The sequence below is a fragment of the Oryzias latipes genome, chromosome 6 (assembly GCF_053564925.1).
Source record: "Oryzias latipes strain Hd-rR chromosome 6, Olatipes_Hd-rR_3.1".
NCBI classification, from domain to species: domain Eukaryota; kingdom Metazoa; phylum Chordata; class Actinopteri; order Beloniformes; family Adrianichthyidae; genus Oryzias; species Oryzias latipes.
The window spans coordinates 1,744,875-1,759,227 of record NC_136242.1 but is presented as its reverse complement, the minus strand read 5'-3'; the positions used below and the strand labels follow the sequence as shown (position 1 = coordinate 1,759,227).

Here is a 14,353-nt window from a genome sequence, read left to right as displayed (position 1 = left end):
GGAGTCTGATGTGTCCACGAAAAATGGATAGCAACACAATTCTTTATCCAACAAAGAGGAGTCAACACCACATTGCCACATATGTAAATATATATTTGGAGTCGTCTATTTACTGAAAGAAAAGAGAAAATTCAGTATTGACTTTCCTGTGTTAACCCTGGTTAATATGGTCCTGGCTATATGTTTATTTTGTTTGGAGTTTATGTTGGATAACAGGGGTATGGAAACTACATGATCAGGAGACTCTGGACTACAAATATGGCTACCTAGGGACTTCCTGGGACCAGGTGGAAGACAAATTAAGAGGAGGTGAAGCGGAAAGACAGAGAGTTGACAGCCGCAGGACACGTACATGCAGAGGATTACCGTGACGTCGGAGAGAAGTCCAACCGCATCGGTGGAATTTTCGGGGATTTATTCCTGCATTCGGGACCGGTGAGACCTCCACATGCTTGGAATGACTGAAAACCCTAATCAACGGTGGACAGAGCCAGTAAGCCACGTACGCTCATCCTACGGACGGAACATCGACATCCCGCGGGTCATTTGGACCTCCGATTTCATATGGAGGGCGGAGGACGCCAAGATAGGCGGTGACTTTGGTGACTTTGTAAATAACGAACTAATATAAAAAAAAACTGGGGTGTATTGGGTAAAAAAACTGGGGAAGCTTGTGTGGGGATGAATACCTGAGACTGTTTAAAAACACTTGAGTCATATTGGTTGTGGTTTTTTTGTTTTTGTTTGTTGTGTGTAATACTTTGAGAAATTGAGGAATGTTACATTCTGTTTGCAAGGGTTCTGGATTTTAGACATGCAAGGTTACCCCCAGGTAAACATGAACAAGTGAAATGAACAAGACCACTCCTGGGATCTGCGCTATCTCTAAAAGTCTGAAGTGACCCTGATTTTCAGCAGAGAATTCGGAACTACAGACAACTTGGCCTCAACTTTCAGCTGCGCTGATAAAAGCTGCAGAAGGATACGGAACTTAATAATGTCTGCAGACATAACAGCAAAGAGAACTATAAACTCTGTTAAAACCAGAAGAACGGCTGTCAATCAGCAGAAGATGGAATACCAACCTTGGACAAAGCTCAGAATATGGACACTTTTATTTCACAGCATTACCTTGTAATTATAATTTAAGAAAATGCTAAATCAATTATTGAAGATGGTTAAAATGATTTATCTCTAATTATATCACTTCTCTTCTTCATAAATTTGATTCATGATTTTGCCTAATGAAAAATAATTAGCACAAATTTTTTGCGTTTCAAACTTGATCTGCATGTGGTATGAAGATTTCTGAAACAGTGATGTGTCTATTTTTTCTGATATTGTGCTATTTTTAATCATAGTCATGATTTTTCCAATGAATATAATCTGCATATATTTTAGATAACTGATCTACACTTGCTATTTTGATTTCTAAAATAGTTATGTCTGTTTTTACATTATAAGTAATTTATCTTTGTCATGTGAATTATCGATACTTGAGGATTCTTAATTCTGTCTGATAGAGGTTTAGAACCGGATAACCATAAATCATGTAATGAAAATGTTACAGTAGAACAGCTGTGGGATTATACAAGTTCGCTTCCTTCCACTTCCTTTCAAGCAATCTTTAATTTGATGTCTAATGATCCTAATTTTGATACCTCATTGTATGAATGTATGACTCATGATTGTATTGTTTTGTGCATTATTCTTATTTGATTGCTTGAAATAAACCATTTCAAATAATATCAAATCAAAACCAAAAGAAATTTTACTTGGCCACATCAATACTTGCAGCATTGTTAATAGAAGCGAGCAAATTGAACATTTGCTAAGTATGTAGGAACAGGCTGTTCTGGCTAAGGCACCAGGGGCCTCATTTATAAAACTTTGCGTAGGATTTGCGTCAGAAGTGGCGTAGGATGAAACATAGGATGTGCGTACGCACAGAAATATTCGGAGTTATAAAACCGTGCTCACGCACATCCTACGCATCTTTCCCTTAATAAATCACAACCAATCCTAAATGCTGCGCAACTTTTGCGGCTTCATGACACGCCCATAGTTGCCCATAAATAGTCCGTGAAACGCCCACAAATTAATATTCATTGATTGCGAAACCATGCCAAACACTGAGAGAAAATCAAAAATACGTAACTTCACTCAATGTGAAGTAGAAGTTATCGTTGGCGAGGTGGAAAAGAGGAGAAAAATGTTGTTTGGAGGGCACAGTGTGGGCATTACCAATGCCAAAAAGGCACTTGAGTGGCAAACGGTGGCAGACGCCGAAAATGCTGTAGCCTCACAACCTCGGACCGTGGCCGAAATAAAAGAAAAGGTCGGACATCAAAGTCAAGGCAAAAAAACGTCTAGCGCTGACCCCCCCCACACACACACACACACACACACACACCCGTGTCTGCCACGGGTGTGGGGGGGGGGGGGGGGACACCGGAGCTGACCCCTCCTGATGAGAGACTGGCGGCAGTAATTGGGGAATCCCTTTTAAGTAGAGTGGTGACTGAGGCGCAGGGGGACACCGACGCGCCAGATGCACCGGGTGACACACCCCCAAAAGCCCGCAGAGGAAGTCGGAACCAGCTCATAAGCCACTCGTCCTCGTTTGCCAACAAGTCTTCTTGCTGTCTAAAGATGCGTTCACTCCGAATTCTTCCATTTGCCACATCTTCTAAGAGTGCAAGATCAGCCATTGTGCGTCATTACGCATTGTGATGGGGCATTTTATTTCCCTCCATTTAATTACATCTGACAAGCAACAGATGTCGGTAATAATCGACGTGGAAATGGGAAATTGATCAGCGCAAATGTAATTTCTTGTTGCTTTCTGAATGGTCGAGACATACGCCATACATTGTTTTATCAAAAATAAAACAAACTAAAGGCATATGCATGAATACCATAATTCTGTACCTTATGAAGAAATGTTTTAATATGAAAACAACTTTCCTTAGTGGACAATTAATGCATCTCTCTCTATCTATGCATCTGTCTGTCTGTCTGCACCTATATCTGCTCCACCAGACGGACACATTGACGGGAATGTCAGTTTTGTACATTATTTCGTTCTGTTAACTATATTATTTATGAGGATGAATTGCACAACATGCCAATATTGCAGAACATATTTCACTTTTCTTTTTGCAAATAAGTGTTCATTTGAATTTCTGTTGTAATTTTCATTTGATTTTTTTGTTTGTTTCACTGCTGATCGATCAAACGGGTGTTGGTGTAGGCTGTTAATTGTAAGACTTGCTTTGTGAAGTCTTCATGTTATTTCTGAGAGGCAGTATTGTCATTTTCACTTTCACGTGTTTCTTCCATCTGCCGACGGCGTCGCCGTTTCTCATTTCACCCGTTTTTGTGCGTACGCCTGGGTCAGAGCTTGAAGGACCGCACATTTTCCCGTCAAGTTTGCTTTTTATAAATCTCAATTATTGCGTAGAGAGTGGCGTACACCTTCTTTTGTGCGTACGCAACCTTTATAAATGAGGCCCCAGGGCTTTAACTCGAGGGGACTGTAATGTACAAAGGAACAAGACTAAATTTATTTATTTATTTTTTTTTTTTTTTTAACTTGTCCTGTCCAATAGCTAGGCAGACAGATGAGAGCTGAGGGCCTCTTGTGTTGGACATATTTTACTTTAACAAGAGGGGCTATTAATCTTCAGACAAACCAAAGGTATGTCTGAATAAACCCCTTTTGTAATTGAGGCCAAACTTTATTAATTTCAATCATGTCTGAAAATCTTTGGTGTTGGACCGGACGGAAAAGGAAAGAAGGGAAGAAGAGAGAGGGATGTTAGAGAGAGGGGGGGTAGGAGGGTGATAATAGGAGGGGAAGGGGGATAAGGCCATGAAGCAGCATAAAGCAACAAGTTTACTGGTTGTTTATCGTTACGGTAAGGTTCAAATGTAGTACAAAAAGGGCGGGGCCTGTCCACACACACACTCAAATGTATTAAACACACCTGGTAGCTGCAAAAATGTCCACCTGTCGACATGTACACAAAACAGATAGTGTTCACACGCATACTTATGCCTTAAAACCAACTAGTGTGAAATATTTCAGTCATTCAATCATGCAAACTGTTAGTGCAAAGGTGAGCTAACACCTGTGCTCAGGTGAGTGTTTATGTTCTTCTAAAATGGATGGTGGAATGTGAAAAGAAGGAGGGAGAGTGCCCAGCCATCCCCACCCCAAGACCCCCACCGCAGCAGCAGCGGCAGCCGGAATCCCCCCAACGCCACACGGGAACCGGCAGGGAACAACCGCCGCCCGGGCGACCAAGCCCGCCACCCAGGCCAGGGCCAGCAGGGCCGCCGCAAGGCCCCCAGAGCCAGAGGCCAGGGAAGCACGGAGGGAAAGAGAGCGCCGCCCCAGCCCAACCAGGGGTGTTCGTGTAGGCTGTTAATTGTAAGACTTGCTTTGTGAAGTCTTCATGTTATTTCTGAGAGGCAGTATTGTCATTGTCACTTTCACGTGTTTCTTCCATCTGCCGACGGCGTCGCCGTTTCTCATTTCACCCGTTTTTGTGCGTACGCCTGGGTCAGAGCTTGCGTGAAGGACCGCACATTTTCCCGTCAAGTTTGCTTTTTATAAATCTCAACTATTGCGTAGAGAGTGGCGTACGCCTTCTTTTGTGCGTACGCAACGTTTATAAATGAGGCCCCAGGGCTTTAACTCGAGGGGACTGTAATGTACAAAGGAACAAGACTTAATTTAGGCAAACAGTGGCGTCACTCAGAGGCACACATTTATGTGTGCATATTAGAAACTGGGAAAACCATCCTACCTTTAAAACAGCTCTTAAACAAAGGATGAAAACAACCAGTCCTGCAGACATTGATGATATTATTGTTTTTCTTGGGTTCTTTAGACTCCTGTTTTATTGTAAGTAACCTTTGCGTATATCTTTATCAATAATGTTGTGATATTGTATTGTGTTGTAAATGTAACCTTTTATCCTGCCTTAGGACAACGGATGAAATTTAGCTCCTGTGCTAGTTTTGGCATATTTATGTTGAAGCAGCCACTGAAACAGTGATTAATATACACATTCTTAATTCAAATAAATACATTATAAAATTTTTAAAAAAAGGACGCCCAGCTACTGACTGTCATGCAATGTAATGCGACACACACAGACAGAAATGTGAAGGTTTCTGCTGTAAATCCAAATATTGCTCACATTTGTGTTTATGAATGACTTACATGAATAATTATTTTGTTCACACAAATTAATTAATGAGTGGGAACAGAATATTATTTTGTGGGAAGAAGACATTAATTTGTGGGAACAAGATATTTATTATTTTACCCACAGCCAGCCATGTCATGCTGGGAGAGCGAAACTGCGTGACAAACAATAGGAGCACCTGTGTTGCCAATAAAATAAAAGAAAGATAAAGAAGAACTAGGAACGAACAAAGCAATCATTTCTGTTCTCATGGTTTCTGTAAATCGTGAAATGTTCCTGAAATGTTTATCTGGTATTGTCTGCATTTTGTGACCAAGTTTCACTGAAGAATGAACAGATTAGCCATCACCATTCTGTCTGTGATGGAATAAATGCCTATCTTCAATAGACACCTGTGTACTATTCCAAATTTTTGGAATAAACATCAGGCTACTATTAGAATATATTCGGTTTATCTATTCATATGATAATACTGTATATTACCTCTCACACACTAAACAACGTTTTTTATAAATGAAATATAAGTCATTTTCGCAGCCCTTTTTCGGTTTTCGGCACCGGCTTTGTTGCCTCAGAGTGGACATGAAAGTGGGCCATGTTTTCCACTTCCATTGTCTCTGCTTTCTGAAGAAAGAGTCCTACCAGGCATGGCTGGCTTGTGGGAATCCAGAGGCCAACTACAGGTACCGGCTGTCTAAGCGAGCTGTGGGCCGAAGTGTTGCGGAGGAAAAAACCCGGTCTTGGGAGGAGTTCGGTGAGGCCATGGAGAAAGACTATCGGGTGGCCTCGACGAGATTCTGGCAAACCATCCGGCGCCTCAGGAGGGGAGAGCCGTCTCTACAGGCACCGTTTTCAGTGCAGGTGGGGAGCTGTTGACCTCCAGCGTGCATTGAGGCGGTTTGTGGCCGAGTGTTAAGTGGCTGGGATGAGGGTCAGCACCGCTAAATCTGAGGCCATGGTTCTCGATGGGAGAAAGTTTGCCATTTCTCGGTGAGTGGAGTGTCCCTGCCCCAGGTGGAGGAGTTTGAATATCTTGGGGTCTTGTTCATGAGTGAGGGAAGACCGGAGTGTGAGATGTACAGAAAGATTGGAGCAGGTGGATCGGTCCCTTGCGGTGAAGAGAGAGCTGAACCAAAAAGCAAAGCTCTCAATTTACCAGTCGATCTTTGTTCCAATACTCACCTATGGTCATGAGCTCTGGGTCATGACCGAAAGAACGAGGTCCCGACTATAAGCAGGGGAAATGAGCTTCCTCTGTAGGGTGGCTGGGCGCTCCCTTAGAGATAGGGTGAGAAGCTCGGTCACCCGGAGAGAGCTCGGAGTAGAACCGCTTCTCCTCCACATCGAAAGGAGCAAGTTGAGGTTGCTCGGGCATCTAGTCCGGATGCTTCCTGGGGAGGTGTTCCGGGCATGTCCCTCTGGGAGGAGGCCCGGGGGAAGACCCAGGACATGCTGGAGAGACTATGTCTCTCGGCTGGCCTGGGAACGCCTCGGGGTTCCCCCACAGGAGCTGGAGGAAGTGGCTGGGGCGAGGGAAGTCTGGGCATCTTTGGTTAGACTGCTGCCCCCGTGACCCGGTCCCAGATAAGTGGAGGAAGATGGATGGATGTGCATGTTGTGCATATAAAACGAATGTGTTTTGCTGATCACTGCTAGCAATACAATAAGCATTCATACATTCATTCAAAGACATATCAAACATTGGATAATTAGATATTAAATCAAAGATTGCTTGAAAGGGAATAGAAGGAAGCGAATTTATAAAATCCCACCCCTGTTCTACAATAACGATTTTATTACATGATTTATCATTATCCAGTTCATAACTTTTCATTTGATATCAATGCCTTACCAACACAGTTTCAGGTCATTACGTATGCTTAAATATCAACAAATCAAATAACAATGATGGATTACTATATAATTATATAAAGTAGCTATTAGTGATGGGTATACCGAGCCCCGGTATTGAAAAAGCCCCGGGGCAACATTCTTCAAGACCGCAGTATCGTTAAGCTTTGACCTAAACGGTTCTGCTATTGGTACTGGAGAAGTCGCTTTTTAGTTTGTCCCACAAGATATAAACGTTATCTGATATTATTTTCGCTATTCTCGCTGAAAAGGAGAGGTCTGTTTGGCTATTTGTGTGCATGGGGGGCGGGGCTGTTGTTCAGACAGCACGCGGCGCGCGCATAAAATTAATAAAATCTGCGCCAGAGCGCCCCGACTATCATGTCAACCTGCTGCTATGATGACCGTATTTTGCGCTCTCTGTGTAGAATACAGTGGAGGGGCGCGGGGAAAAAACTCGCCCCTGCAGAGGATGTGAACAGGTGAACAGGTAGAGAGGAAAAGCTGGTAGAGAGGCGGGGGAGGGGCTTTGGCTTCAAACTGTCAGAGAGATGGAAACACAGGCGTCAGATTAAGACGCAGCTTTCACTGCGGGAGTTGAAGCAGAGACTTTCCTATGGTGTCAAAATAGAGCCTAAAGTATTGCGCATCAAAACAGTAAAACCGCGCATCAAAACCCCAAATCTGCGAATCAAAATGCATAAATTGAGAACCAAAACCCACAATTTGCAACCAAAAGCCTTTCCCCAAAGCACAATCCTATTTCTCAGCTGCCGATTTGTTTTCTCGCCATTCTGAAATCCTGTTTTTGAGTTGCAGTTTTATTTTGAAACTGTCTTTTTGAGTTGCGCTTTTATTTTTTGAGTTGCGCTTTTATTTTTTGCGGTTTTGATTCTAAAACCTGTCGACACGTAAAAACAGCGACATGTCAGTCAAGGGGAGGGGAGGCGGGACATCCCTGATATCCAGAAGCTCATTGGCTACCGAATAAGACCGAGTCTTACGTCAACAGACCAGTTTAGAATGTGCCGGTAAGTTTCTCATGTTTTTCATATCTTTTACTATATTAAAAGATCAAAATTGTACTTTATTTAACCAGAGGACGCCAGCACATTCAGATGAGGAGCTCCCCCAGTAGCTGCTAGTGAAAAAAGATGTTAGAAAGTTAGATGTTGCATGAAAAACTATCACCATTGTTCTCCTGTGTTAGCATGCTAGCTAGCTCAATGCTAGCGGGGTTTCCAGCTCTTTTCATGACTTTTGTGGATTAAACAAAGTACATTTTTTACCACTGAGTCCTTTTTTGTTTGCTATGCTGATGGACAGGCTGACAGACGAGGTAAGACAGGAATCTCCCTGGACAATGATGTTTGCGGATGACATTGTAATTTGCAGTGAGAGTAGAGAGCAGGTGGAGGAACAGCTAGAGAGGTGGAGGTTTGCTCTGGAAAGAAGAGGTATGAAGGTCAGTCGTAGTAAGACAGAATACATGTGTCTGAACGAGAGGGATCAAGGTAGAAGCGTTAGGTTACAGGGGACTGAGGTGAAGAAGGTGCAGGAGTTTAAGTACTTGGGGTCAACAGTTCAGTGTGATGGGGATTGTGGAAAAGAGGTGAAGAGGCGAGTGCAGGCAGGTTGGAGCGGTTGGAGGAAAGTGTCAGGAGTGTTGTGTGACAGAAGAGTGCCAGCAAGACTCAAAGGAAAGGTGTACAAGACAGTGGTGAGACCAGCTCTGCTCTATGGGTTAGAGACGGTAGCAGTGAGACAGAGACAAGAGGCTGAGATGGAGGTAGCGGAGATGAAGATGTTGAGGTTCTCCTTAGGAGTGACCAGGTTAGACAGGATAAGGAACGAGTACATCAGAGGGACGGCTCACGTTGCCTGTGTTAGCGACAAAGTCAGAGAAGCCAGACTGAGATGGTTTGGACATGTTCAGAGGAGGGATAGTGGATATATTGGTAGAAGGATGTTGGAGATGGAGCTGCCTGGCCGGAGGGCAAGAGGACGGCCAAAGAGGAGATATATGGATGTCTTAACAGAGGACATGAAGTTGGCTAACGTTAGGGTAGAAGATGTTCATGATAGAGTGAGGTGGAAAAGGATGATTCGCTGTGGCGACCCCTGATGGGAAAAGCCGAAAGAGAAAGAAGACATTTTTTACCACAGTGTCAGGATCGGTCATGTAAACCTGGGAATAATTGTCCGTGAATTGTCACTAGGGTTAATCAAATATGTTATAACCTATAAGGTTTCTCAATATTTTTCAGGGTTTACAGACAGGGGGAATTATTGAACAGAGAAACAATATTGCTGTGCCATATTATTCAAAATGTATGCGTCTGCACTATGCAGACTGGCAGAAGTCCGGTATTCGAGTGAACCAGAGCAGAGTAAATTGTAGCAGACCAGCAAAAACGTGTTTTATTCCACTTAAAATTATTCCAGTATTAGACATCAATAGAATTATTAGTATATTTAATTGGGTGGTGGTTTTAAAATTGACTATTGCTGAATGTTTGTTGTTTTCTATAAGGGCCGTTGTTATGCATACCATAACAAAAAAGGCAGGAATACTGAGGCAGCTACGACGTGGATGTCTACATCTTCTTTAAGGTAATGAAAAAAAATTTTATCTTAATTTTTCTCTTCTTTTTTTGGTTAATTAACTTTGCTGTTTTTGTTTCTTTCCAGATGCAGGCCCCAAAGATGTCCCAGTGTGATGCAAAGGCTGTCCAGCAGGCTCACAGACATCTCCTGTCAACTGAAAGAGAAGCCTTTAAAATAGTTGTCCATTTTGACCACACTGTCTGCTTCCCATTTCTTAGTGCCTGTACGAAAACAGTGACTTTTCCACCTCAAGTCTTTTAAGGAGTTTTAAAAACAGTTATTTTAATTTCTCTGAATTGTGGTTCAGAATTTCACAGAACCTAATGCACTTGACTCTGTGTTTCAAAGATCTTTGCAAAACCATCAGTCTTTTGTACAAAACACATTCAATGGTCACACATTAAAAAATGAAGCTTTACAAAATACCAGTGGTGATTATTAGCCATTTATTTTCTTAAGGGGGGCAGTATTTTGTAAGGCAGATGAGATCTGTTCACATTGTTAGTTTTTGTTACATCCTGCTGTGATGACATGCATAGATCAGTACATAAATGTTAATGTCTTGGCCATGGTTTTCTGATGTCCCACAAGGGTTGAACAGGTCTGAGAGGAGAGAGGACAAGCCACAGAGGGAACAACAACTCCAACAGTTTCCTGCTCTGCCTGGTTTAAGTTAGTCTGTCGTCCAATGTCCACAGCATCCTGCACACAAAGAAAAATGTATTTAAGACAGTTAAAATGAGTGTGTGTGTGTGTGTGTATATATTTATATATATATACACACACACACACACACACACACACACCTTAATTGCTACTCAGTAGCTGCATATTGTGAAAGGTAACTTCCTGTGTTAACCTGCAATCTTTAAGGTTGAGAAAATTATTTTGGAATACAGTTCAGAATCAGAAAAACTTTATTGATCCCACCTGTGGGAAATTTGCTCTGGTACTTCAAATAAAAATTGTGTTTCTTTTATTTATTTATTTTAAATAGGGATTAACTTGATCCCAAACTAGGAAAGGTGTCACTTTCTTGCAGTAATATGTTGCTTTGTTGTTCAATCCATCTGTGTAATCCCTAAGGAAATATTGAAAAACCTTATATATACACATGAATGTACTTCTTAAAAAACTATTTGATTAACCATAGTGACAATCCACGGGCAATTATTCCCAGGTTGACATGACTGATCCTGACACTGTGGTAAAAAATGTACTTTGTTTAATCCACAAAAGTCATGAAAAGAGCTGGATACCCCGCTAGCATTGAGCTAGCTAGCATGCTAACACAGGAGAACAATGGTGATAGTTTTTCATGCAACATCTAACTTTCTAACATCTTTTTTCACTAGCAGCTACTGGGGGAGCTCCTCATCTGAATGTGCTGGCGTCCTCTGGTTAAATAAAGTACAATTTTGATCTTTTAATATAGTAAAAGATATGAAAAACATGAGAAACTTACCGGCACATTCTAAACTGGTCTGTTGACGTAAGACTCGGTCTTATTCGGTAGCCAATGAGCTTCTGGATATCAGGGATGTCCCGCCTCCCCTCCCCTTGACTGACATGTCGCTGTTTTTACGTGTCGACAGGTTTTAGAATCAAAACCGCAAAAAATAAAAGCACAACTCAAAAAATAAAAGCGCAACTCAAAAAGACAGTTTCAAAATAAAACTGCAACTCAAAAACAGGATTTCAGAATGGCGAGAAAACAAATCGGCAGCTGAGAAATAGGATTGTGCTTTGGGGAAAGGCTTTTGGTTGCAAATTGTGGGTTTTGGTTCTCAATTTATGCATTTTGATTCGCAGATTTGGGGTTTTGATGCGCGGTTTTACTGTTTTGATGCGCAATACTTTAGGCTCTATTTTTGACACCATAACTTTCTCTGGGATGATCTTATGAACTCAAATATTTATTTAATTTGTTTTATATTTACATCATGACAGCAATATGTCAAAACATTGCTGTTTATTTTTCTTTTTTTTTTAACTTGTTCTGTCCAACAACTGAGCAAACAGATTAGAGCTATAGGCTTTTTGTGTTGGACAGGTTTTACTATCACAAAAAGAGGTTTTATAGCTTCGAGAAACTAGAGTGTAGATTTGTAAAAACCCCTTTTTGTCGTATTATTTTTTATTTATTTGTTACATTTAGTGTGTGTGGGGAGGGAGAGGGGAAGAATGTGAGGGGAGGGTGGAAGAGAGTAAAAGGAAGAAAGGTGAAAAGGTGGGGGATACAAGCACTGATTTGAATAAGTTATTATTTTAAGCTGTAACAATTATACCAGATCTGCTGGAAAGACGAATGTTACATCAAAGGTGAAAATCTGACACTAAGATGAGCGAGAAAAAAAAAAAATCTGTCCATCAATACACTGTGGGTAAGGAGGAGGGATGAAGCAGACAGGGAGCAGTGTGGCAGTGTGCACGTGCACGTGGGGGTGGAGATACATGCATGCTGCCGACGTGAACCGTGTGTTCATAAGGGGAACCAGATCCTACCCAGCCAGACCAGGAGAGGGGAGGAGAGCCCCCCAGGCCAGAAGCCCCCCCGGCACCCGGACCCAGGCAGCCCGGGAGGGGAGGAGGAGGGGACCGCCCACCCCACCAGCCAGGCACAGAGAGGGCCCCCCTACAGGGTCCCCCCCAATGCCCAGAGGCACAAACGAACCCAGTGTCCGGCCCCCAGGCCACGAGACAGGAGCGCCTAGCCGTACCAGGCGGCAGCCATGGGGGCCACCGGGCACCGGACACCGAGACAGAGGCCAGGGACGAAGCCAGGGCCCCCGGGACCCATGAGTCGGCCACCCTCCGACCGGCGCCCCGTCTCCGCAAGCCAGCCCAGGCACGCGACCTAAGCAACCCAGGGATCGCCACGCACCCACAGCCACCCCCCATAACCCTACAACCCTACACACTACAACCCCCCCCCCCCCCCCCCCCCCCCGCCATAATATCTGAGCCCCCCTCCCCAACCCTGCTGTTTATTTTTCTTAAAATAACTTATTTTTTCATGTATTTTACTTTTCAAGTTGGAAAAATGTATAAAGTAAAATGTTTTGTTAAAAAAACATTGTTGCATAATGAGGAAATAAAACACTTTATGTTCTCAATTATTTATTTTTCGTCCACAAAAAGTATCGATAAGAGTATCGTTAAAATACCGGATAGATAAGCAGTATCAATAAGAGTAGTACCGTTAAAACCTTAACGATACCTATTCCTTGTAGCTATAACTATTTTGTATAATAACTTATCACATACAGATCAGTTATCTAACATATATGTAGATTATTTTCATTAGAAAAATCATGACTATGATTAAAAATAATACCATTAGACAATAGACATAACAAATCATGACTTTTTGGATCAAGTGAATTAATATAATTAGAAATCAATCATTTGAACCATCTTCAATAATTAAGCATTTTTTTATTATATTATTATTATATTATTATATTATGGTAATGCTGTGAAATAAAAAGGGGTCCATATCCGGCGAATGTCCAAGGTTGATATTCCATCTTCTGCTGATTGACAGCCGTTCTTGAATAGCAGATCCTTTCAGATTCCTCCTTTGATTTATCAGAGCTAGGTTGTGTTTTTGATTCACAAACCGGATGAGGACCGCTGGTTTATCCGTCCCCTTTCTCCTGGGGAGCGGGTGGCAGGTCTCCATGGTGTTGAGATCCAGGGAAATTCCTTTAGACATGAAAAATAATTCCACTTGGTGTTCCAGAGACTCTTCATACTCCCCGTTTCAGAAGAACTGCTAGGAATGCTAGCATTGCTATTAGCATTAGCAATACTAGTTCCTTCAGCATTCAGCTTTGCCCGAGGTTTGATCAGTAATCCAGTGAGAATTACATTATTCATGCTTGCTTGTTGTTCCACATCGTCCACTCTTTTCTCCAGAATCTCGAGCCGATTATCTCGTTGCTGGTTTTAAGCTCAGAGTCTTCGGAACTCTTCAACTAGCTCCATGAGAGGAGCTAGCTTAGCATGGATTTCGTCGAGTGCAGATTTAATATCATCACTGGTAATTGTTGCTTGGTTTTTCTTCGGGGCCATGGTCAGCTGTCTTTCTTAGAGATAATCAGGTTTTATGTCGCTTGATGATTGTTGGAACAACTTTTAAGTCACTTGAAAATCTTGTGAAATACCAGCCGGCAGGCAATACGTGTCCATTCGTTAACCCGGAACCGAAACTGTTATAGGCCCTTTAATACATATAAATATCCAAATAACCAATACAATCTTCCACTACAAATATGGTTAAAAGTTCTTTCACTCAGGTAATTTCTCCATAGCCACTCAAAACTGCACTGAACACTTCTCTGAACTGTCATAGGTAGCTTAATGTAAGTAACTAACCAAGACATTTGTTTGATTCAGATTGTGGAAAACAGAGGTTTTAGCTTTTTAGACAGCAATTAAATCATGTTTGAATAGGAAATCACTGTGTTTTTCTAATTTCCTATGCATCAAACTATTTCAGCATTCAGACCCGACATTTTGTCCCTTCGGATCAGAACTCAAGAAGCCCCCTGATATCAAGAAGGGTATGTGGGCTTGAAAATTTCAGATCTTCCCGCAGCTTCAGCTCAAACATCCAGAGCAGACTTCCTTTCTATTTATATTCTGGCAGCAGGACATGTCATCCTCAAGCA

At 42.2% G+C, this 14,353-nt stretch overlaps 1 protein-coding gene and 2 long non-coding RNA genes across 3 annotated transcripts in view; 1 reads left to right on the top strand and 2 right to left on the bottom strand.

Annotated features, from left to right (window-relative positions):
• Positions 1–14,353, bottom strand: part of LOC101160706 (anoctamin-1) — a 79,465-nt gene that overhangs the window by 52,605 nt on the left and 12,507 nt on the right. The window lies entirely within an intron of this gene.
• LOC105357424 (uncharacterized) lies at positions 9,545–10,100 on the top strand. The gene is made up of 2 exons (XR_911355.4): positions 9,545–9,683; positions 9,762–10,100. It is a non-coding gene; the product is annotated as an uncharacterized LOC105357424 (long non-coding RNA).
• Positions 10,107–11,279, bottom strand: LOC144992376 (uncharacterized). The gene is made up of 2 exons (XR_013656266.1): positions 11,143–11,279; positions 10,107–10,379 (listed from the first exon to the last, which is right to left on the bottom strand). It is a non-coding gene; the product is annotated as an uncharacterized LOC144992376 (long non-coding RNA).